The sequence below is a fragment of the Pristiophorus japonicus genome, chromosome 8 (assembly GCF_044704955.1).
Source record: "Pristiophorus japonicus isolate sPriJap1 chromosome 8, sPriJap1.hap1, whole genome shotgun sequence".
NCBI classification, from domain to species: domain Eukaryota; kingdom Metazoa; phylum Chordata; class Chondrichthyes; family Pristiophoridae; genus Pristiophorus; species Pristiophorus japonicus.
Genome location: NC_091984.1, coordinates 197348853 through 197373505, shown reverse-complemented (window position 1 = coordinate 197373505; position 24653 = coordinate 197348853). Strand labels below are relative to the sequence as shown.

The 24653-nt window shown below is 42.9% G+C and overlaps 1 pseudogene; it reads right to left on the bottom strand.

Annotated features, from left to right (window-relative positions):
* Window positions 1-12373: 12373 nt before the first annotated feature.
* LOC139269844 (5S ribosomal RNA) lies at window positions 12374-12492 on the bottom strand (annotated as a pseudogene).
* Between the last annotated feature and the right edge of the window lie 12161 nt (window positions 12493-24653).

Sequence of the window (24653 nt, the reverse complement as noted above, 5' to 3'; positions counted from 1 at the left end):
CTACCTCTTCCCTTCCAAGAATATATTAGACTGTTTCATGCCACCAATTCCACAGGGAACTCAAGCAAGTGATTAAATATTCATAAGGGTCAAACAGAGATGGTTTTCAGAAAATTTCCATTACATTGCATTGTGTAAGGGGGAAACACCTCAAACCCATACAAGAACTGGTGTGGTTATCCCGGGGGAAATTCACACTTGCACTCAGCTTCTCCTGCACCTGGGGATGATTCCCTCTGTTTAGTATAAGTAGTGAAATCATAAATGCATCCCCTCATTGTTTCTAATTTTACCATTAGGGATAGTGTAGCCTTCAAAAAATCCAAGGGAATATGCTGCCTGCATGCAGGAAAGAGGGGAGCCAAATTAAATAGGCAAACTGTATAATAAATAAAACAAATTATAAGAATTCAAGTCTCTCTGCTTGTTAACTTTAGCACAGTTATTAACACATTGGCTTTAAATTCCTTTCTGCATTTTTTAAAATCAGTCGATCCGTTTCTTTTTAAATGTGCTAAAATAGCGCAAACAGGAATGCACACACAGTGAATTAAACTCCCATAGGTGATTTAATCTTTACTTTCTGTACACCTATTCCAAGTATTTTCACACTGACCTCAATAACACAAAGGGGGTTGGTTTTGCTTTAAGACTCTATTGATCACGGTGTAAGGAGATGGGAAATAGAAAATAATATCAAAAACAAAGCAACAAATCAGATTATCTGCAACATTGAGGTGAACGTTACAAGTCTGCTTCAGTATAAAGTTCCAGCAATGAAAGAATTAAAGAAAATCTGTGACAAAAACAAGGGACAACCAATAAAGCACAGTGGAAAAATATTATCATTAGATATAATAATTGATGTATGGATGGATCATTCATCTCCCATGTGAAAAATGATTTGCAAATCCATGTGCTACCCTGCACATTTAGAAAATTGCTGTTTTCCCCCTTGTGTGCAGTACATGCTTAACCAATTGGAACATATTTGGATGCTCTACTCTGAACGTCTTTGTGTTGTCTTTTTGTTTGTGTGACAATGGTATTCCACACACACGAACTGCAAATGTCCACAAGCAAAACAATCAAAATCCTGCTCTCTTGGGACTAAGTGTAGTTTGAAGCTTTCAAAGTACACACATCTATGTCACACTGCACCCATGAGAGGGAGTATCAGCCAGTCTCTAACGTTGAATGTGACAAAGCAGAATTTGTAGGCAGATGTCTTAATGTTAGTCAATCCCAAACCACAGCAGAGCTGACAAGATCCACAAATGACTATCAGAGAGATTGAGCAAGTTAGGCCAAACTGTACACTCCAACACACTCTTTCTTATACTCACTCAACAAAAAATGCAGAAGCTAGTCATTTTGCCTTGAGTCAATGCCAGGTAAGTGGAATATTGGATTTCTTCCCTACTTTTTTGATGTTGAAGCCTGTGATAGGTGTAGAGCTCAATCTTTGGGAAATTAGATTTTGGACTGTCAGAGAGTTTGTTAGCTCTTTACAGTACGGAAGGAGGTCATTCAGCCCATCGTGCCTGCGTTGGCTCTCTGAAAGAGCAATCCAGGTAATTTCATTCACCTGTTCTTTCCTCGTATCCTTGAAAATGTTCGTTTTGTTATCCACTTCGCTTTTTTTTTTGTTTTGTACGGGTGTTAAATAATATAATTGTCAAATGCACCATTGAACCCGTACAGATCCTAAATTCAATCACCAATCTATGCTCCTGAAGCAGATCTCAGTTAGGATGATGGTTGGGGAACCAGAGTTGGCCACAATTTCTTTCAATCACTATCCAGTTACCCTTGGCTGGAAAGTGCACAGGTATGGGCGCCAGGCGCAGAGATGATCAAATTCAGCAGTGCTGCACGCCACAATCAAACAGCCCAACAACACTTCCTGTCTGGGCTCAAGTACAAGAAGCAGAGGCACTTGGGAAGACTTCAGAAGGCAGCCGGCAATTGAGTTGAGGAAAAAAAGAAATATTTATTGCTAATTAGGGTTCTCACTCATACAGTAAACAGTATAATGGAAGAAAGAAGTGAGATAGCGATTTTATTTTGCCTGTATAACTCAATTAGACCTGTGGCACTCGTGAATTATGCAGTCTTTCTGAGAAGTTAAGTAAAAATTGATATCTCACTCATCTGCTATCCTCTATGCGATACAGCTGCCAGCATTTCAGTGTCAAGTAAAGAAGGCCCGAGGGCCTGACTAAGAATAATTTATACCTGAATGCAAAAACACAGGCCTGAGATTGCACTGTAATAGTGACACACATGGCTATAGAAATATTGGCCCCAAGTTTCCACATGATTTGCTCCTGATTTTTAGGAGCAACTGGTGGAGAACGGAGTATCTTAGAAATCTGAATTCTCCACATTTAGTTTTCTGCAGTTCTAGTCAGGTAGAACAGTTTCACTTTGGAACTGAATTTTTTTCAAAAGGGGGCGTGTCCGGCCACTGATGCCTGATTTGAAAGTTTCCACAGTGAAAACGTACTCCAAACTAACTTAGAATGGAGCAAGTGAAGATTTTTGTATGCTTGAAAAAACCTTATCTACACTTTAAAAAATCAGGCGCAGGTTACAAATTAGGCATCAGGAACGAGGTGGGGGGGGGGAAGGGAAGTCATTAAATTCTACAATAAATCCTTAGTTATACTTATACAAATATTATACAAATAAATCCAACCTGAATAAAAATTTATAAGCAAAGAAAAGATTAAATAAACCATGTTCCTACCTGTGTGAAAGTGCTTCAGGCAGGCCTTTCAGGCAGCGGTGTGGCATCGGTCTCGGGGGCAGGCAGCAAGCAGCCTTGGTGCTTGAGGCAGGCCTTCATTCCCCGCGAAGATGCAGCACCCGGACGGACTTGAGGCCATTCGGCCATGGGATTGCAGCGGCGTCAGTGGCTGGTCGGGAGCAGCAGCAGCCTTCGAGCTGTGAGGGGGACTGACTGAGGCCATTTGGACAGGGAGAGGCAGCCACATCGACATCTTTATATTTAAATTTGCAGAATGGGTGCACCACATATTATGCAATGGTTTGCTTCCTCATGCAAGAAATTCTTTGTTCTTGGTGGACGTTGATCCATTGCAAAGTTGAATTGGCACTTTTATTTCTTCAAACACACAGTCCTTAATTTGCAGGCACCGGTTCTGCAAGTTTAGCAGTGAAAAGCTGAACTCACTGATTTCAGCAGGTGATTTATTCAGCAGTGCTGCTAAAAGCACTCCCTCACACACAGAAATATCAAGAAAATTAAAATGCAAGCCTTTGCAGGGGTCCAATAAACAAATCTTCACTTTTTCTGCAGCACTTTTAAAAATGGCCGAGTGCCAATGTTTACTTCAGACTGCGCGTGCGCGAACGCTCCAACGCGCACGCGCAGGGTTGCCGGCACCAAGAAGCCTCATTTAAATTGTACCCGCCCCCTCCTACTTACAAAATCGGCACGAGTGGTAGGCTCCGCCCCCTGTGCGCCGCGCCAAGCAGACATCGAGCTCCAAGGAGCTTGAGAATACCGCGAAAAACAGGCGTGTGGAAACTTGGGGCCATAGTGCTGCACTTTTCTTTGCTGATCAGAAAACAAATTATTGGGATTTTCTATTAGCTACATGGAATGTTCCAGCATTCTCTCAGTATGATCTCTGGTGTCACTGAAATGCTGTCTTTGAGACAGAACAGTAAAAATAAAATTTTTTAACTTAAACTGATATTAAGAATAATGTAGCAGATCTGAATAAGAGTTAAATATTGTCCACCGGCTCTATTTTGGTTGACGTGAAATATCTTTTTAGATGGTGCTTTTAAAAAAATTTGTAGCTCAGTGTCTGCTGCAAGACCGGCTTTTGGACGGGAAAGCTCAAATATGATCAAGGCCAGTCGACAGTGTCAGGAATGTGCCAGGGTCACTGCCTGTGTATGTGGTCTGTGCACCAAATCAATCATGCTTGGACAGAAGCCAGGATAACACCCGAAACTCTGGGGGTAATTCCCGCCTGCCGACTGCTCCAGTCACACTGAAGAGTGGGGTGACTGACACACAAGAGCTTTTCAAACCTAACTTGGCCACTGACAAACTGAGGCCCGACCGACTCGATTGTTGCTGGAGGCCGTTCTGGAAACATGGCAGGCAATGTTTCGAAATGATTTTTTTGTGGGGTCAGGGAGCGCTACAAGAATCTTCAGGCCCACCTTCGCACTCTCCAGGCCGCACGACCGGTCTGCAGCATTTAAATGAAGCCCGGAAGTTAAAATACCCCGGGCCTCTTTTTAATTGTCTCGAGCAGGTGAGCTCTCAACTGAAATCAAAACCTCACCTGCCAATAAATGGCACCCGGTGAAAATCGGGGCCTAAAAAGCCACAGATGCTGTCAGTACTGAACCAGCCGGGCATGTGTAATGGCAACATCCATTACTAACACAGGCATAAACATACAGGGGCAGGTCGTGCTGTAACAGAAATTCATTGTGAGTCACTCAAAATGATTGTAACCATTTTTAAACTGTCTTCACTGTGCCAAGTAACCTCCAGAATATTTGGCATCTATATTTTTTTTCAAAATGTGCGAAATGAAGAGTGCGCAGTACAGTACTTCAACACGTCAAATTTTATGGGCCAAAATGAAAGCATCTGAATGGATCAGTAGATTTACTGCTCATTGCTTTTTCAGGACTTACAATACGTTTATGGCATATAACCTGGAGACTAGATGGTAAGAAAGCTTGACTGCAAGAAATAGAGCCACTGTATTTTCCCGAAGCAGATACTTTCTCTCCCCAAGCACAGGAGAGGAGACCATTGTAAAATAAGTCATCTTTGAAAATATAGTTTGCAATTGTGGTACAGTAGCGTCGGCTTGATAATCACTGCATCTCCATTTGTGCAGTGCCCCAATGATATAAACAGAGGACGTTTGGCTTTTGGCCTCCGAGCTTCCTTTGTCATTCCTTCTTTATGTTGCTTTCAGCTCTGATCCCTCAAGGACTATGGTAATTGTTGTTGCGTCATTTGAACACAGCAATTTTTGCAATGTTTTAATTTTCAGAGCTGCGCTCAGAGATAGGAAAGGATTTTTAAATGCCTTTAGGAAAATTCAATTTGTTATATTTTTAAGAAATAGAAAAAGCACTGTCAAAGATACACATATTTATATAACTATAAGTCTTACGTCTGGAACACGCTCATCGTGCCACACCTTGCATTTCGTCACAATTAAAAGTCATCATCATAGACAGTCCCTCGAAATCGAGGAAGACTTGCTTCCACTCTAAAAGTGAGTTCTCAGGTGACGGTACAGTCCAGTACAGGAATTAAAGTCTCTGTCACAGGTGGGACAGACAGTTGCTGGAGGAAAGGGTGGGTGGGGAGTCTGGTTTGCCGCACGCTCCTTCCGCTGTCTAGGCTTGGTTTATGCATGCCCTCGGCGACGAGACTCGAGGTGCTCAGCGCCCTCCCGGATGCTCTTCCTCCACCTAGGGCAGTCTTGGGCCAGGGACTCCCGGGTGCCGGAGGGGATGTTGCACTTTATCAAGGAGGCTTTGAGGGTGTCCTTGAGACGTTTCCTCTGCCCACCCTGGGGCTAGCTTGCCGTGTCGGAGCTCGGAGTAGAGCGCTTGCTTTGGGAGTCTCATATCGGGCATGCGGACAATGTGGCCCGCCCAACGGAGCTGGTCGAGTGTGGTCAGTGCTTCGATGCTGGGGATGTTGGCCTGAATGAGAACACTGACGTTGTGAGCGTCTATCCTCCCAGTGGATTTGCAGGATCTTGCGGAGGCAGCGCTGGTGGTACTTCTCCAACGCTTTGAGGTGTCCACTGTAAATGGCACACTTCAGACTGACACATGCACATTGGGCAGAAATGTGCCTCCGAATGAACAAATCCAAAGCAATTTGATTATGCTATGAACTACCAATAAGCAAGCAAGAGAAAACTGAGCAATCAAATCACTCCGTTTTCTTTTCCAACCAGCAATCTCAAACTGGCAAGTAGCAGCGACCAACCAATCAGATCATTAAAATAATTTTGGGGAGGTTGTTTTGAACTGTCAGCTTGAATTTTTCACCTAACTCAAAATTTGCCAGGAAAACAAACATTTCCAAAATGACAAACAAACTAATAAAAAAAACTTAAAACCAATTCAGAATGAAATGCTTATTTTTACTCAGAGTTGCCTGTACAAAGTTCTAATTTCATGGGACAATGCTTTATTGGAGAGGCCCGTGACCAAAGTGCTCCTAGATCCCCTGTGCAATCTCCTGCTTAATGCTCCCAACTCCTGACCCCAAATGTTCCAATCCAGTCCAGTATACCTCCTCCAATGCAGCCATTCATAGTACTTCCACACCCAATCCTCCCATACCACCGCCAGAATCTTCTCAGCCCTGAGAGTGCGGGTTTGGAGATGGGCCCTGATTGACAACGGGTCGGGATCCCACTCTGAACCCGTCTCTGTGTGAGTTTCTCAGCTGTCAGATCTGTGTGCAGACCCGACAGCCAGCAGTGGGACAGGTAATTAACATCATTAAATGATAGTTAAAAGCAATTTTACCAACCTTTTGATGGGTTTTCCATGCCTCGGGTTTCATGCCAGGTAAGTGGAGTTGGGTTCTCAGTGGTTCTCCATTACTTTGGCAAGTTGACAGCTGCAGAAGTGGTATATAAGCTACCATTTCACAGCTATTCACTTTCCAATGTCAGAAGCTGAAGCCTTCATGCTTTGGAAGAGACTTTTGAGCTGTATGCAATTTGGAAGTGTTTGCAGCGAACTCTCTATTCACTGTCACCTCCTTGGAGCAATCTCTCTCACCATTGACAGATCACTTCTGTCATCTCAACCTCACTTGCCATCTATTCCAGCAGCATCGATGCCCTTGAAAAAATCTCATCTTGGTCCTTAAAATCCCACCGCGATCAGCCCCAACACCAATATCGCTAAACACACCAGCATCACCAACAGTAACACCAACCTTCTCCGCAATCATCTGATGCTGCATAAGACACAGGCCATCAGCACCCGACCACGTTGTTGCCCGGGAGGAGAGGGATGGCCTCACCACAACCACATTTACTTCACTTCACGCTGTACACCCTGACTGCCACATGATGTATCAGGTTGGCACCTCCCCACACCAGCTCCATAAAGCATCCCTGCAATGTCCAACCTATTCCTTTCACACTCATCAACAGTGTGGGGGGTACCCTTATGTCTCACCATTCACTACAACTCACTAAACCACTTCCAAAGGTGTCCACAAATCTGTCCAAGAACGCAAAGTGCTGAAAATAAAGATTTCAATATTTGATAACATATCAACATTAATTATACATGAACATTGGCTAAAGTGCCTACCCTTCCGTGCTGTTAGTTGGTACGATTGGACAAGGATGAGGGTGAGGGGTGGATAATGAAATGGGGAACTGATAATGTAGATAGAGAGAGAGGGATGGGTGGAGGTGCAAAGTAAGTTGGTGTGAGTAAGGATTTCATCATCATCATAGGCAGTCCCTCGAAACGAGGATGATCTGTTTTCACGCCCAAAAAATGGATGAGTTCACAGGTGTTTCAAATGAAGAACCCAAACTACATCCTCAAGGGTGGAAGATGCCTATGTGTGGATTTTTTAACGTGTGGTGGCTGTTGCACATCAGCCACCACATGAGCTTGACAGAGTTAGGTCTTGGTCCAGTGGCAAGGATTAACCAAGACAACTGGAGACCTGCTCTGCTGCACGGACCTAGCGCGCACACATATCGCAGTGTGGGCTGGTCTGTGCTGCCCCTGGGACCCTGGCCCCGAACTCACGCCTCCCCTAGGCCCCAAGCACATCCCTCCAGTCTCTCACAGCTCTTTCGCCCTGATCTTGCCGGTCCTGCTGCATCTGCCCATGCTCCAATCACTGACCTGAACCTTGCTGATGTCACTCTTCGCTGCCGTTAGCCTCCTGCACCAGCTGTACCTTGTAGTGGCCTCCACGCTGCTCCGTGGGCTGCTTGCCTCTACTTTTAGGGCCCCGACCTGCCGCTGATGGTTTCTCGCAGGTTGGGGCCCCTAGGAGTAGGGAAGGCAGAGTATGGAGATGCACAGCAGGATAAGGTTGAGTGTGGCTTTGCAGTAAGAGGGAGTCATGGGAGAGCCTGGATGCAGCCGTGCCCCTTTGTGCAGTGATTGTCAGTGTTTGCAGCACCTCAATGCTGCAGGACACTGACAGAAGAACTATCAAACCATTGTGGGCATGCTCCCTTTAAGAAAACTGGCTAATGAGACGTCATCAAATGACGTTATCAGACTGGCTTCCTCTTAATTAGCCGGGAAGCCCACAGGGCGGGGTTAACAAGCCCAATCAACGGAAGATTCGGGATAGAGTGCAGGATGCAGCTGGGAGCGCGTTTTGCACTCTCCTTCGACCCCGGCTGCTCCGATGTCGCCGCCTGTGGAGAAATCGTGGCCCACATCTCAGCTGTCCATACTGATCCCAGTTCCCAATGTTGCTAATACTTCATTGGCCCACACTCTGAGCCCACACTTATCCTCGCCCCTTTTCCTGACTGCCCACACATCACAATGACTCCAGTTTTCACAAACTACCTCCAGACTCCACCCAACTTTTAGCATCCTTCTCGCGTGTTCTCAACAACCTCCCAAATATTCTCAGGTATTCGCCTCCTTTCCCTCAGTGCTTTCGGGTCTCACACCCACCTCACACACAAAACACTGGTTAGGCCTCAGCTGGAGTATTGTGGCCAATTCAGGGCACCACACTTTAAGAAGTATGTCCGGGTCTTAGAGAGGGTGCAGAGGAGATTTCCTGGAATGGAACCAGCGATGGAGGAGGAGAGATTAGAGAAACTGGTGCTTTTCTTCTTAGAGCAGAGAAGGCTAAGGGGAGATTTGATAGAGGTGTTCAAAGTCTTGAAGGGTGTTGATGGAGTAACTAAGGAGCTGTTCCAGTGGCAGAAAGGTGTAACCGGATGGCACAGATTTAAGGTAATTGGCAAAAGAATGAGAGGCGAGGTGAGGAGAATTTTTTTTAGGCAGTGAGTTATGATGAATTTGAATGCAATGCCTGGAAGACTGGTGGAAGCAGATTCAATAATTACTTTCAAAATGGAATTGGATAAATACTTGAAGCAGAAAAATTTGCAGAGCTATGGGGAATGAGCAGGGCAGTGGGACTAATTGGATAGATCTTTCAGAGAACCAGCACAAACACAATGAGCTGAATGGCCTCCTTCTGTGCTGTGTCATTGTAGCACTATTCCCATGTCACAGTCTTACTTCCATGAGTGTTGCTAAAATCCAGTGACCCAAAAGTTCTTCCTTCTAGTCCCTTAAATATAGAAAATTCAGGGGTGATCTAATGGAAATGTTTAAGATAATTAAAGGATTTGATAGAGCAGATAGATAGAAACTATTTCCTCTGGTGGGAGAGTCCAGAACAAGGTGTTATAACCTTAAAATTAGAGCTAGATTATACAGGGATGATGTCAGAAAGCACTTCTTCAGACAAAGGGTAATGGAAATCTGGAACTCACTTCCACAAAAAGCTGTTTTGAGGCTAGGGCAATTGAAAATCTCAACGCTGAGATTGGTAGATTTTTGTTCGGCAAGGGTATTAAGGGTTATGGAACCAAGGCAGGTAAATAGAGTTAAGATACAGATCAGCCACGATCTAACTGAATGGTGGAACAGACTCAAGGGGCTGAATGGCCTACTCCTGTTCCTATGTTCTTGATTGCAGATTACAACTCTTGGGGGACAAAATAAACAGTTACTTTTCAAATGCCCTTTTTTTTGTTTTTTGTTTTTTTTTGATTGCAGATTACAATCCTGTCGTGTTCCCAACCTCCCACACCCAATTAACCCTGGGTCCAACCCTTCTCCTACTCCATCCCTGGCTAGAACCCCCACAATTGAACCCCATTTATTGTCCGTTACACATCAATTGTTATGCTCAAATCTCTGAAACAACTTTCACAAACAAAATAAAGAAACAAAGGAACTTGCCACACTAAATACTGAAGCCTGAATGCCTACAACTCTTTTTAGGAGACAAAATAAACAGTAAATCAAGTGCCCCCCGATCTGGGGGACACTTCAAACATTTTTCCAGGCCTTTTTTTTTGTGTTGTATTTTTTGTAGGGTTTTTTTGTGTGTTTTTTTTTCTGGACACTAAAACCATAATTTACAAGTACCCCCTATAAAAGGGGAGGGGGGCACTAAAACCAGCAATTAAAACAAATTAAACTTTAAAACATATAAAATCAAATTAAAGTTTGGTTGCCGGGGGTGACGATGCACTCCAGTCCCTCCGGCGCCCACCTCTCGCGGAAGGCCACGAGCGTACCGGTGGACACCGTGTGCTCCATCTCCAGGGACACCCTGGCCCGGATGTAGGCGCGGAAGAGAGGCAGGCAGTCAGGCTGAACGACCCCCTGAATGCCTACAACTCTTTTTAAAGGAGACAAAATTAACAGTTAAATCAAGTGCCCCCCCAATCTGGGGAACACTCCAACATTTTTCAAATGCCCTTTTTTTTTGGGTTTTTTTGGTATTTGTTTGTAGTTTTTTTTTGTTTTTTTTTGGGCACCAAAATCATAATTTTTTACAAGTGCCCCCTATAAAAGGGGAGGGAGACACTAAAACCGACAATTAAAACAAATTAAACTTTAAAACAAATAAAATCAAATTAAAATGTGGTTGCCGGGGGTAATAATGCACTCCAGTCCCTCCGGTGCCCACCTCTCGCGGAAGGCCGCGAGCGTACCGGTGGACACCGCGTGCTCCATCTCCAAGGACACCCTGGCCCGGATGTAGGCGCGGAAGAGAGGCAGGGAGTCAGGCTGAACGACCCCCTGAATGCCGACATCCTCTTAATTTATCCCTGTATGAACTTATCAAGTATCTATTTAACAGCAACTACCTCTTAATTGATGTCAATATGAACTCACCCTGTGTTCACTTAGCAGCAGTAAAAACTTTTAGCCTTAAAGAGACAGACACCTACAGTTTCGCAGAAGTAATACATTGGGATTGATTTTCAATTTGCTGCTTGGGCATAAAATGGAAATGAAAATCGAGCAGTTTCTATGAGCGGCCAATCTGCAATGTCCGTTTTATGCCTGGGTGGTAAGTTGAAAATCTACCCCCTTGTGTTTTACATGGCATAATATTACTGTCCTAGACCACACCCTTTAACTTACTGCAAGAAATATTAAAAACACACATACAGAAACAAAGGCAGTCATTTGCAAAGTAAAGAGAAACTTTCCAAAAACAAAGAATCCCAGAGTCAGAATATCTACAGCCTCTTAATTCATTTTAGCCAACACATTAAAATGACAAACAAACCCAGGGTTATAACCTGAACCGCAACTATGTTCTGAATGAAAGCATCCAGTACTGATTGATCTCACTCAAATTGTGGGGAAAGGAATTAATAGCTTTTAACTTTGTGGCCTTAAGGGGCACAGATTCACTTCAGCAGCAGATTAATATCTTCTACATGATATGGTATAACGCTTCTGTCCTTATAAAACAGCATTGATCCAATTTAATGTGAGCAACAACTACAATTTACATTTATATAGCACCTTTAGCTTAAAAAACAGTTCACAAACAAATGCAAGTAAGCTGAGCAGACTCCGTGCCAGGAAGGGAGTATTTAGGAAGGCTGACAGAATGCTTGATCAAAGAAATGAGTTTTGAGAAGGATTCCAAAGGACTAGAGAGGGATGGGAGAATTTATAAAGAGAGTTCCAGAGATAGTAGCCCCAAGGCAGCTGAAGACTATGCCACAAATGGTAGAGTGAAGGGAGGGGCAGATACAAAACAGAGCATCTGGCTGGGAATGTGGAGTAGAAGAAAATTGCAGAGATATTTCAAGGTAAGAGAGAGATTTGTCGATTTCATGGTTGAGAGTCAAAGAATCAATGCAGATTACTGAGGATGGGGTTGAATTGGGATGTATGATCTTGTGCAGGACAGGATAGAGGTAGAAAGGTTTTGGACAAGTTGGAGTTTATGGAGTGTGGAGGATGGCTGACCTGTAAAGAAGGCATTGGAGCTGTTGAGTCTGGAGCTTATAAAGGCAGAGGAGCTGAGCTAGGGGCATAGGTCGGTGATATTGTGCAAGTTGAAATAAGCAGTACTTGTGATGTTGCATTTAAAACTAAATTCAGGATTGAACAGCGTCCCAAGATTGTGAACCAATAGCTCCAGTCTGAGAGAGAGCCACGTGCTGAGCGTTTGGGGAGGTGGGGTGGGTGAGGAATGGAAACAGTGGCAATGGACTGGAGATGATGTTCTTGATGTTGAACTAGAAGAAGTTGCAACTCGTCTACAACTCTTCTGTTGGAAAGTCTATAGCACCTGGTATTCCCAGTCGATCTCTCTTCCAAGTACTAACCAGGTCTTACTCTGCTTTGCATCTGAGATCAGACGAGATCAGGCTTTTTCAGACTAGTATGTCCTTAGGTTGCAACTCGTCTACAAGTGGATGTCAAGCAAGCCAGTTGACAGTGTGGGAACAGTCAAGTGGTCAAGAGAATGGTGGGGAGACAAAGCTGGCTGTCATCAGCATGCATGCAAAGACTGACTTCATGGCTATGGATATTTTCACCATATCGTAGCAGATAGATCAGGAAGAGGAGTGAGTCAATGATAGATCCTTGGGCATTCAATGGATTCAACACTATAACACATTCACAAGTATTATAATCTTGTGCGTTACACTCCTGTCATTATAGACTAGTTTATCCTCTGACTCATCATCAGTATCGCCATGGGGAATCTACTCATAGTCCTTGAAATTGACAATGTTTCGATTTAGGGGAAAATATCTTTCTAATTGATAAAAATGCCATTGGATCCCAGAAATATACCATGCACGAGTCCAGTGAATGAACCCTGCACTTTGAAGTGGCTAGAGGAAAAAATTGGGTAAATTGTTCTATGAATCACTGGTTAGGCATCAGCTGGAATACTGAGTCCAATTCTGGGCACTTTAGGAAGGATGTCAAGGCCTTGGAGAGGGTGCAGAGGAGATTTACGAGAATGGTACCAGGGATGAGGGACTTCAGTTATGTGCAGTTACTAGAGAAGCTGAAATTGTTCTCCTTAGATCAGAGAAGGATGATGGAATATTTAATAGAGGTGTTCAAAATGATGAGGAGTTTTGATAGAGTAAATAATTAGAAATTGTTGCCATTGGCAGGAGGGTTGGTAACCAGAGGACACCAATCAAAGATAGTTGGCAAAAGGACCAGAGGGGAGATGAAGAGATTTTTTTAGGCAACGAGATATTATAATCTGGGCTGCACTGCTTAAAAGGGTGGTGGAAGCAGATTCAGTCATAACTTTAGAAAGGGAATTGGATATAAACTTGAAAAATAAAAATTTTCAGGGCTATGGCGAAAGAGTTGGGGAATGGGACTAATTGGATAGCTCTTTCAAACTGCTGGCACAGGTACGATGGGCCGAATGGCCTCCTCCTGTGCTGTATGTTTTGTTACCAAACCAGAGCATTCAAAGTGTTAAAAACTCAATGAAATGTTCTGACTACAGCAGACTGGTTCAGTATTATATAGGGACCCAGTTTACTGCAGATGAGGATGCTTGTTCCCTAAAGTTGCCACAGTCTGCTCATTTTAGTGTGTTTGCTCTCCAAACAGAGCAAATCATTAATTCAACAGAAATCTCTGAAAGACTGCAAAAACAAACCTGCTTGGCAAAATTAATCAGATTAGCTTTTGCATGAAGTGTTTGCTTATAGAAACACTACATTTATTATCTAATACATGCATGTCATTGTACTATACATTGTCTTCCAATTTCTGGTCTTCTACACTTTCTCCTTCACAGCATGCCAGGATTACCTTAACATCACTCTACTCTTTGAAGTAGCAAAAGAAATGTAATATAACCAGGTATATAATACACTAACTATAAAATCAGGCTTTATGAAATGCTACTGACATTTTAACCTGTTTTGGATCATCTTTCTAAAGTTAATAAAATACACACTTAACCCACAAAACTAAATTCCTTTTCCTTGGTAGCAGCCATTCAGCAATATTTTTTGGCACAATATTCAGTTATGAGACTAAACTGCTATTATTCACCAGTCCCATTTAAATTGAGGCATGCAGAGGGATTTCTATTCCGTACAACTGGTACATTTTTAGCTCACTTAGAAAATCCTTTGACAGAAATATCAATTTTAGCAACATCTACTTAAGTTATTTCAGATTTGGTGTTTCAGATTACATGCTTTAGAATGTTTGTCTGCAATATTCTATGATGCAAACTGTTAAAATTTACTAATATAATAGTAAGTCATGTAATGACTGCTGAATTAAGGGATACACTAGGAATGGAACTGTCCCTCAGTACAAGTCGGCACTTTCAGAAGAGCGAGAGGATTCGGAAAAATGGGAGCAAAGTCATTTTTCTTTTTTTTTTAAAAAAAAGGAACTGATCTTAGCTGAGGTATTGGTGGCAGCTGTATCATTGATTGCCATGTCCCCAGGCTAAGGGAGTGATAAATCAGCCATCGATTGCTATCCAGGAACCCCTGCTGGAAAATCTACCTGGATGGACATCAAGTGAGGAGAGGATTGGGCTCAGCTGTGATGCTCTCCCCTGTGAATGAATATCCTGCTGAAAATGTCGATAAATGCGTATGAAGAATGGTCACTTGGGCAAAGTACTGGAATGTGGCTGCTGCTTGTGGAACTGTAGCCCAGCATGAGTCATTCCATCAGGAGAGAAATGGAAGGGGCGGGGCGGCAGGGGAGGACATTGAAAAGGATTTGGTAGGATGACATCCTGACATTACATTAGAGAGGAGGGGTTCAGTTCCTGATAGAAAAAAAGCCTTTGCTATATCTCCCACTATTTGGAGATTAGTTTTCACTGGTCTTACGACTCTTAAGCAAATTTATCGGCTTCAGTGATTTTTTAAATTGTTATCCCCAGCTGTGACGCATCCTTTTGCATTGATGTTTCGAGAACAGGTCACCTGCCTACTGTCAACATTTTGAGAGTGGGAGAAAAGATAGACATGACTCTCACTTTTATTTAGAATGTATAGTACAGAAACAGGCCATTCGGCCTAACTGGTCCATGTTCCACATGCGGCTCCTCCCACAACTCTTTATCTAACTCTCTCAGCATAAGGGTAGTTATCCAGTCTTCCCTGCTTTTTTTATTCATTCATGGGATGTGGGTGTCGCTGGCGAGACCAGCATTCATTGTCCATCCCTAATTGCCCTCGAGAAGGTAGTGGTGAGCTGCCTTCTTGAACCGCTGCAAGCCCTATGGTGAAGGTACTCCCACGGTGCTGTTAGGGAGGGAGTTGCAGGATTTTGACCCAGCGACTATATTTCCAAGTCAGGATGGTGTGTGACTAAGAGGGGAACTTGGAGATGGTAGTGCTCGCATGCAACTGTTGCCCTAGTCCTTCTAGGTGATAGCAGTCACGGGTTTGGGAGGTGCTGTCAAAGAAGTCTTGGCCAGTTCATCTTGTAGATGGTACACACTCCAGCCATGGTGTGCCGGTGGTGGAGGGAGTGAATGTTTAAGGTGGTGGAGGATGGGTGCCTATCAAGTGGGCTGCTTTGTCCTGGATGGTGTTGAGCCTCTTGTGTGTTGGAGCTGCACTCATCCAGGCAAGTGGAGAGCATTCCATCACACTCTTGACATCTGCCTTACAGATGGTGGAAAGGCTTTGGGGTGTCAGGAAGTGAGTCAATCGTCACAGAATAGCCAGCCTCTGACCTGCTCTTATAGCCACAGTATTTATCTGGCTGGTCCAGTTAAGTTTCTGGTCAATGACCTTTCTGCTCTGCATGCTTTCAAATTCGAATCTCTCGCAGTTGAATTTTGATAGTAATGTCATGTAGAATTAGAACTCCTTCAGATGTCATGAGAGTGAGACTGGTAAACCTGAATTTACATCTGACTTATGAAGGCTAAAAGAAAGGATATTCTCTCCCAAGTCAGCTCTTATCTCACTTAATGGAAAAGAGATAGCCTCCAGGAACATGGGGTCAACTGAATAAAATAATCTTTTACACTGAAGAATTAGAGTTCCGTTGATGGCTCAGTGAGTTTCTCCACTGTGTTGGCAGCCGTAGTAAATAGGAATGTTCCAGCTTCAAAAGAGATCAGATTGAGAAACTGAAGCATCATCATCAAGAGGAGATTCATCACCATGAGCAGGAAATCCAGCATTTACAGGATGCGGCTGGACACCACAAGAGCCAGATCAAGAAGCTGAAGCAGCACGATGACCACGATGACCACGATTTCTAATGTCCCTACATGGCTTAACATATCTCAATCATGGAGTTAATGCATGCGCTTTATCTGTAATCGTGCTTGGATGTACATTATCAAATAAAAACACACGTTAAATTTTTTAAAAAGAAGGAAAAAACTTCTTAGCTGTGCTGAGATAGCTTAGGGCACAGTTTGTTCTCCTAATTGCTATCCCTGCTGGAATACATGCATATGGACATTGAGTGAGGGCACGATTGGTTTTGGCTCTGATGTCCAGTCTAATGCCCTGCCAACATTCAGATCAGCAAGGCTCATACATGAATAATTGCTACTTTGGTGAGGTACTGATGGGCAACTGGCTCCTGTGGAGCTATATTCAGTAGGGGGGTCAACATGACAGGAAGGGAGGAGAAAAGCGGATCGAGAAAAAAATAGCTTAATTGCACAAGAAAGGACAAGTTTCTCCTCATTTTCCCCATTATGATTTTCTTCACTCTTAGATTTCCATTTCATGAGAAGGGAGTAGGGATGTGATCTTGTCTCAAGCCATTGTCACTCTGTAGCCAGCTACCAGAAGGTGCCTATGAAGGTAATTAGTTGATCACTTTCCACATTTCTAAAATGGCTGATCAGAATGTTGTACAACTGTTTAGTTTTGCACCATGTTGCTCAATATGATGCACAGCTTTTTTTTTTTCACAAAATAGTTATTTAAGAGCTATAACAAAACACTGGAAAAAATGTGTATTCTATTAAGTTTGGCAAAAATTCAATTTTCAAAGTATCTTAAGGAATGTTTAAGGAATCAAGCAATAGCCGAATTGCTATCTACCAATCAGTGATGACCTGTCCTTCTGCAGACAACCCTTCCTGGTGGCTGGATATTTCCTATTCTTTTTATCCAATAGTTTCATTACATTCTCCTGTCACCTTTGACCTTGTTTACTGCTTTGGCTGACAGAAGGTATTTTGCTAACCTAGCACTTAAAGAAGAGTCATGAAAAGAGCTGTCAAATATCTTCATTATCCTGAACAGAAGACAGAAGGGAGTTCAAGTCAATTTGATTGTCATTGCGCAGTGCTGCTACATCTAAAAAGACACAGGTCAGTATAGTGACAAGGCCAGCAATGGACAGACACTGTGCTGTATTGGAACTGAAAGCACCAAGTCCCAGAGGTACTAGAAAAAGTGAGGCTTGTCTGATGAAGGTCAAGTCTGTCTATAATTCTAAAATCTAATTTAACCCTTTGTTCTTCCACTTCTAATTGTTTCAAATACAAAATATGCATATAGAAAAATAGACTGGTAAGGTCAAAAAGTTAACTCTAGAATTGTTTGGATGGGTTTTGCTGTGTCACTTTTTTGTCACCTGAGAATAGTCTGGCTTTCTTTACAATTATCTCCCACCACTAAAGGCTTTCCCCCCCACCCTTTCTTTTCAAAGAAGTCACTACTGAGCTTCTCAAGCCAATTTTACTCTGTCTCACTGTCTCTGCAGTATTTTCAAAAAGGTTTATACTATTACACAAAGAATCGGCTTGAAAAACGCCTCCTGGTGTATACACAGGATAATGTGCTCTAATTTTCTAATTTCCATTAGTTTTGAGTATAGGTTCGATAAAGAGCTCAGTTTATAATCTTGGCAAAATAATGTGCAACAGTGACTGGAGCAGCAGTTTTGTAATTGTGACACCACAACATGAACAGAAATGGATAGTGAGGGGACATGCGCAATGGCTCTCAAGATTTGAGTTGCAAGATGGAAAGGAGTAGTCCCATTCTCTTGGACGAAGTGGACGAGCTGCATGTTGCTACTCCAGCATATCTGTATCATGGTCCAAATCACTTGGAGACCAAAAGAGATGCCCCTGACCAATGTGACCCCAGGCCTCAATGGCAGCAGTCTGAACGTCCATGGTGGAAGCACGGACAGCTCCTCGGACCTCTGTGGTGGAGCCCCCTGCTGCAGATCCATGTGGAGCTGCCACACACCATCCATGGCGGGCTACAGGGCCGCAAAGCTATGCTTCACAGGATTGCACATCTGGGTAATGAACTTCTTCACTCAATCCACCATCAGGCACAGCTCCCCTCATGCCGACATACAGACTCGATGCTCTGTAAGCAGACTTCTTTTAAAAGCAGTGCTTGTGAGAACTGGATCCATAGGCTCTTCAGCCAAGGGACAATGTATCCTGATCCTCAGATCAGCAACATCTGTCCCCTTATGTTCCACCACCAAGTTGCTCCTGCTCAGCATGTGCGTTTCCTCCAGTGCACGCTGCTGCGACTCACATTCTACTCCCTCCAGGGTGGCTGTCTCTGAGCTAGTGCTTGGGAAGGAGGGAGGGAGTGAGGGAGGGAGTGATGAGGTGTGTTCTAATGTGCAGGACATGCAGATGCGGAGGGACCTGCTTCTTCTTCCTTGCGTACATCTAGAGGAAGAAAAGAGGAAGAGAAGTTAGAATGGGTTACATGGAAACAAAGAAAATAGGAGCAGTAGTAGGCCATTCGGCCCTTCGAGTCTGCACCACCATTCAATGTGATCATGGCTGATCCTCTATCTCAACACCATATTCCCGCTTTTTCCCCATACCCCTTGATGCCTTTTGTTTCTAGAAATCTATCTATCTCCCTCGTAAATATATTCAGTGACTTGGCCTTCACAGCCTTCTGTGGTAGAGAATTCCACAAGTTCACCACCCTCTAAGTGACAACATTTCTCCTCATCCCGGTCCTAAATTTCCTATCCCGTATCCTGAGACTGTGACCCCTTGTTCTAGACTTCCCAGCCAGGGGAAACATCCTCCCCGCATCCAGTGGGTCCAACCAGTCAGAATTTTATATGTTTCAATGAGATCCCCTCTCATTCTTCTAAACTCGGGTGAATACATGCCTAGTCGACCCAATCTCTCCTCATACGACAGTCCTGCCATCCCAGGAATCAGTCTGGTGAACCTTTGCTGCACTCCCTCTATGGCAAGTATATCCTTTCTTCGGTAAGGAGACCAAAACTGCACACAATACTGAGGTACACAGGTCACAGGTCACCTTCAGATAGATTAGCGTGAAATTTTAATAATATAGCCTGCCGACACTAGGATGAGAAGGAATAATATCATGCAGCTAAAACCTGCCCTCCTCTTTCCTGTCTCTGACTCCCTGCCAGAGCTCTAAAGCTTCTTTCCCTTAAAGGTGAAAAGGCAGAGGCTTGGGGTTGACTTTCTTTAGCCAAATTCTCTCCACTGGTATCTCTCTTCTCTTTTAAAAAGAATAGAAAAAGTGAGAATGAACTTTGATTTTCATGAAATGCATTCAAACCCAGGTCTATCATGGGGGTGATGGTAGGTGAATGCTCTAAACATTGACATACTTTTAGTGGGTTGAAAGCATGAAAGGATATGATGAAGGAACACTTGCAGGTGACGCCTGAGGTGTAAAGAGTAACACACTACCACCTGGAAATTGATGGTAAGCAATTCAAGCGCTTCAATACAGTAGGCCATCGGAAGTGGCAAACATGCTCAGTGCATTGCACTGAAGATGTAGCTGGATCCTCTTACCTTGCCTGATCATGTAAGATTATTCCAGCACTGAGCACCTCTGCATGGGTTGTTGGAGTTAGCAGTTACTGTCTTCCTCACCTCCTTCTATTGCTTGCGAGCATCTCCACTTTGGAGCAGGTCTGCCTCACTCTGTTCCACGAAGAACCTCCCTCCGCTGCTTTGATCTCCTGAAGCAGCACTTCTACAGTTGCATCTGCGAAACACGGGGCTATCTGCCTTGTGTCAGCTGCGGCTCAGTGGGTAGCACTCTCACCTCTGAGTCAGAAGATTATGGGTTCATAATCCCACTCCAAAGACTTGAGCATAAAAATCTAGGCTGACACTCCAGTGCAGTACTGAGGGAGTGCTGCATTGTCGGAGGTACCATCATTCGGATACGACATTAAACCGAGGCTCCGTCTACTCTCTCTGTTGGAAATAAAAGATCATATAGCACTATTTCGAAGAAGAGTCGGAGAGTTCTCCCCTGTGTCCTGGTCAATATTAATCACTTTACAGCCAATGAAATACTTAGTCACTGTTGTAATGTGGGAAATGCGGCAGACAATCTGCGCACAGCAAGCTCCCACAAACAGCAATATGATAATGACCAGATTAATTGTTTTGTTATGTTGATTGAGGGATAAATAGTGGCCAGTACACCAGGCATAACTCCCCTTCTCTTCTTTGGTATAGTGCCTGGGATCTTTTAAGTCAACATGAGAGAGCAGACTGGGCCTCGGTTTAACATCTCATCTGAAAGACGGCACCTCTGACAGTGCAGCACTCCCTCAGCACTGCATTGGAGGGTCAGCCTAGATGTTTGTACTCAAGTCCCTGGAGTGGGACTTGAACCCACAACCTTCTGACTCAAGAGGCAAAAGGGAATATGATTTTAAAAATTAAGGAGCTAAAAGCAAGAACGGGAATTGGGCAAAGTTTTTTCACCTAAGAGGAAGCAGAGTTGTTCAATAAGTTAACAAGCGGACCATCTAAATGGGTTTAAGAGACAACTGGATGCATTTCTAAAGAGAAGAGTGACATAGAGGGATGTGGTGAGGAGGCAGGTAGGGTGGAATTGATTTATGAAAAAAGGATAAGCTGCTTGGTCAATTACTATGTTCAAAATCCTTTCTGTTGGATTTTTAAAAGGCAGCATGATCGCGAAATGAACTCCTAAAGAAATGTAAATGATATTCACATTTAAAATGAGCACGTACGCACTTGAACAGCCAGGAGCCCGAAATAAAATGCAACCATCAAAGTAAAGTAACAAAGAAGAATTCAAATAAAACAGCTTTATGCGTCTAATACAATTCTCATCCGCTTAGTGTTCAATTTTAATTGGTGAAGTATAAGCACGTTACAGAGAATAATGTCTGTTGTGCTTTACGTAAAATGAAAGATGTCTTAAACACAAAAACACTGTTTATCAAACCATTCGAGACCATAAGCTGCATATTACTATAGGATTCCAAAACATTTAAATCATCACCTATTCAGTTCTATATCATTTATCCTGTTTTATATCATGATAGAGTCTGCTTAATGTCACAGATTTTTCTAGGTTGAGGCACCTCAGCTAGCTCGGGCTAACCTGAATTTAATATGTGCACACGCCTCAACCCTTACACACTTAGCCTATGTGTGAATTATCCTGTCATTAGCCCTGTGAATATATTAACATATGAATAACCCTGACCATTGAGTTAATCCTTTAAGCCCCTCACACCTGTTTTGCAACATTTCTACAACCCTCTCTCTCACACTCCTTTCTTTGACCTGCTCAGAGTGCATCTGCCTCTTCTGGTTTTCTTTGATGTCCTTTTGATTCCATTTTTGGTTCTATTTTATTCACCCCTTTTCAGTCGTTATTTTCAAGCAGCTGAATGGTACAACCTGCCTGAGATCAAAAGTGTGACGAGCAGGTTATGTGTAGCAGTCAGAAAGCTCTGCTCTGTGGTTACGCTGTTTAATTTGCTATATTTTGATGGAAAGGTAAAATATACAGTACAGTGGGCATGCAGGAGGTGGTACATGATGTAGCTACCTATGAATTAATCTGTAAAACACGGTAAATGCGCAATATGGGCACTTTTGCTTTTAAAACAAAACACATAATACTGTAAGGCACATGGCTGAAAGCAGTTACTGGAAGGGGATGAAGACAATGGCTGCTGCTGAAAGAGTTGTGCATCCAATTTACTCATTTCACAGAAATATTTACTTACTACACCTTGCTGAAGTGGAATCAACTGTATCAATTTATTCAATTCTCCTCTTAAAACACAAGCACTGTTTGAGTTAATAAGGTTGTCTGCCCACTTGCCATTATAAAAAAAACACTTCTGTTGGATTCTTATAAAAAAAAATTAACATCGCCCTTTAAAAAAAAATGAAGAGATTTACAACATACCACAAGTTCACTGGCTACAAACTGCCCTCTCATTCTCATAAAAATGACTGCAGCTCTATCATTTTCTAAAAACCATTTCTAAACTACAGCTGCCGACAAGCTAGCCTGCAGTAAATTACTCCAACAAATGTCCCTCAGTAGTAATTACCTAAATGGGGATCATTCAAAAACTCTTCATCTCTGAATCAGTTAATTAATTAATGGTTTCAGTGACAAGTTGATGGGGAGAACATGTTAAATATGAATGCTAGAACCTTGATTTATGTATGGACCCCTGGTGCTCTCCTATATTGACACCCTTGGGTAAGATTTAATTTGACAGCACAGAGTGAGCTCCTCGTCTAATACACCTACAAATGCCCAGCTGAGAGGCAAGCTTAAGTACCTATAAGGCTGTTGTGTTTCACTTCTCCTTCACACTGTAATGAGCTAGATGAGGAACTATTAATTACACAAAATGGTATTTTAAATCACAAAGAAGGACGAAATGTTTTTCCACTAAAAATATCCATAATTACATCTAACCACCTCTTTGGAGATGATTGTGCCATAAGAAAGTAAGTGATTTTGATCAAAATTTATGAAACTGAGAGGGAGGAAGTTGTGGAATGGGTTCTTTTTTTTTTCTTTTACACTTAAAACACGATAAAAAAAAAGAATTACCTTCCTATTCTAATATTAGTATTACTCCGGGTGTCGTGGTTAGCAAGGAGCGGATTGATTAACACGGAGTTAACTCTTTCTGTCCTGACTTTCACCATCACATACCAATGGTGATTCCAACACTTACTATTGATGACAACTGATATATTAAAAAGTATAATGTTTCATAATTATAAAAGGGCTGAAAATAAAAATTCTAATGAATAACGGACCAGGAATAGTGCTACTGGAAGACTGAAGTAAATATATCCCACAGTGATTTCTTTTCAGTGGATCTTTGAGAGCCAACATCTACCAATCATTAATGCTCTGGGCTCCCAACTTTCATGTCTATAGGTGAAATAATGGCAGTTTATTTTGTGCAGACAATGATATGCATTGAGAAGAAATTGGTCCATTTTGACTCAGTTCTAAATTTCCTATTAACAGAATGATAGCCCATTACTGTCTGTTAATATCATCCATAAGCACATGTTACTAATTCATTCAGTACCTTAACATTAAGTAAGATGTCTTAAAAAAATGTGGGATAAATGTTTTCAGATCAGCTACTTTGTTTTTTTTTCAATTGACATTTTTTTCCTATCTTCCACCATATATGTTTATCCATTAGAAAGGATGGGACATTGCAATGGCAGTAAACCCTCTGCAATCATCTTGGTTAATCCTTGCTACTGGACCAAAACCTAGCTCTGTCAAGCCCGTGTGGTGGCTGGTGTGCAACGGTCACCACACGTTAAAAAAATCCAAGCACAGGCATCTTCCACCCTTCAAGATTTAGTTCGGACCTGGAATTTTAGGTCCATCATTGAAACACCTGCGAACATTTTGACGTGGAAGCAAGTCATCCTCGGTTCGAGGGACTGCCTATGATGAAACCCTAACTAACACAGCAGTCAGTTCTTTAAGAGGTGATAATGACACTTTAACAACATTACCCAAAATGCGTCAATGGCTGACACTATAAGGTGGAGGACCTTTTGGAAGCAGCGAGGGAAATCTTAGGCAGTTGAGCTGGTACATTGTCCAGCCAGTGGCAAGAAAGAAAGAAAGACTTGCATTTACATAGCACCTTGCACAACCACCAGACATCCCAAAGCACTTTGCAGCCAATTAAATACTTTTTGAAGTGTAGTCACTGTTTTAATGTCGGAAACATGGCAGCCAGTTTGCACACATCAAGCTCCCATGAACAGCAATGTGATAATGACCAGATAATCTGTTTTGTTATGTTGATTGAGGGATAAATCTTGGGTAGGACACTAAGGATAACTCCCCTGCTCTTCTTCGAAATAGTGACAAGGGATTTTTTTCCGTCCACCTTAAAGAGCAGTCGGAGCCTTGGTTAAACATCTCATCCAAAAGACAGCACCTCTGACAGTGCAGCACCCCTGCAATACTGCACTGGAGTGTCAGCCTGGATGTTTGTGCTTAAGGCTCTGGAGTGGAACTTGAACCCACAACCTTCTGACTCAGAGGCAAGAGTGCTACCCACTGAGCCACAGCAGACAATCAACTGCAGCCAATTCTATCACCGGTCACAGCACACGTCATTGTGCCAGATGGGTGAATTCAGGACAGCTCTGTGCCCCATCTTAACTTAAAATAAGTTTTTGCTCCATACATCACAGAAAGACAAATGGTATATTATGTTACCTCTGGCCATCTTTGTCTCCCTCTCCCCACTTCACTTGCCCTGTAAGGAAAGTTATTGTATGACTGTCAGTAGAG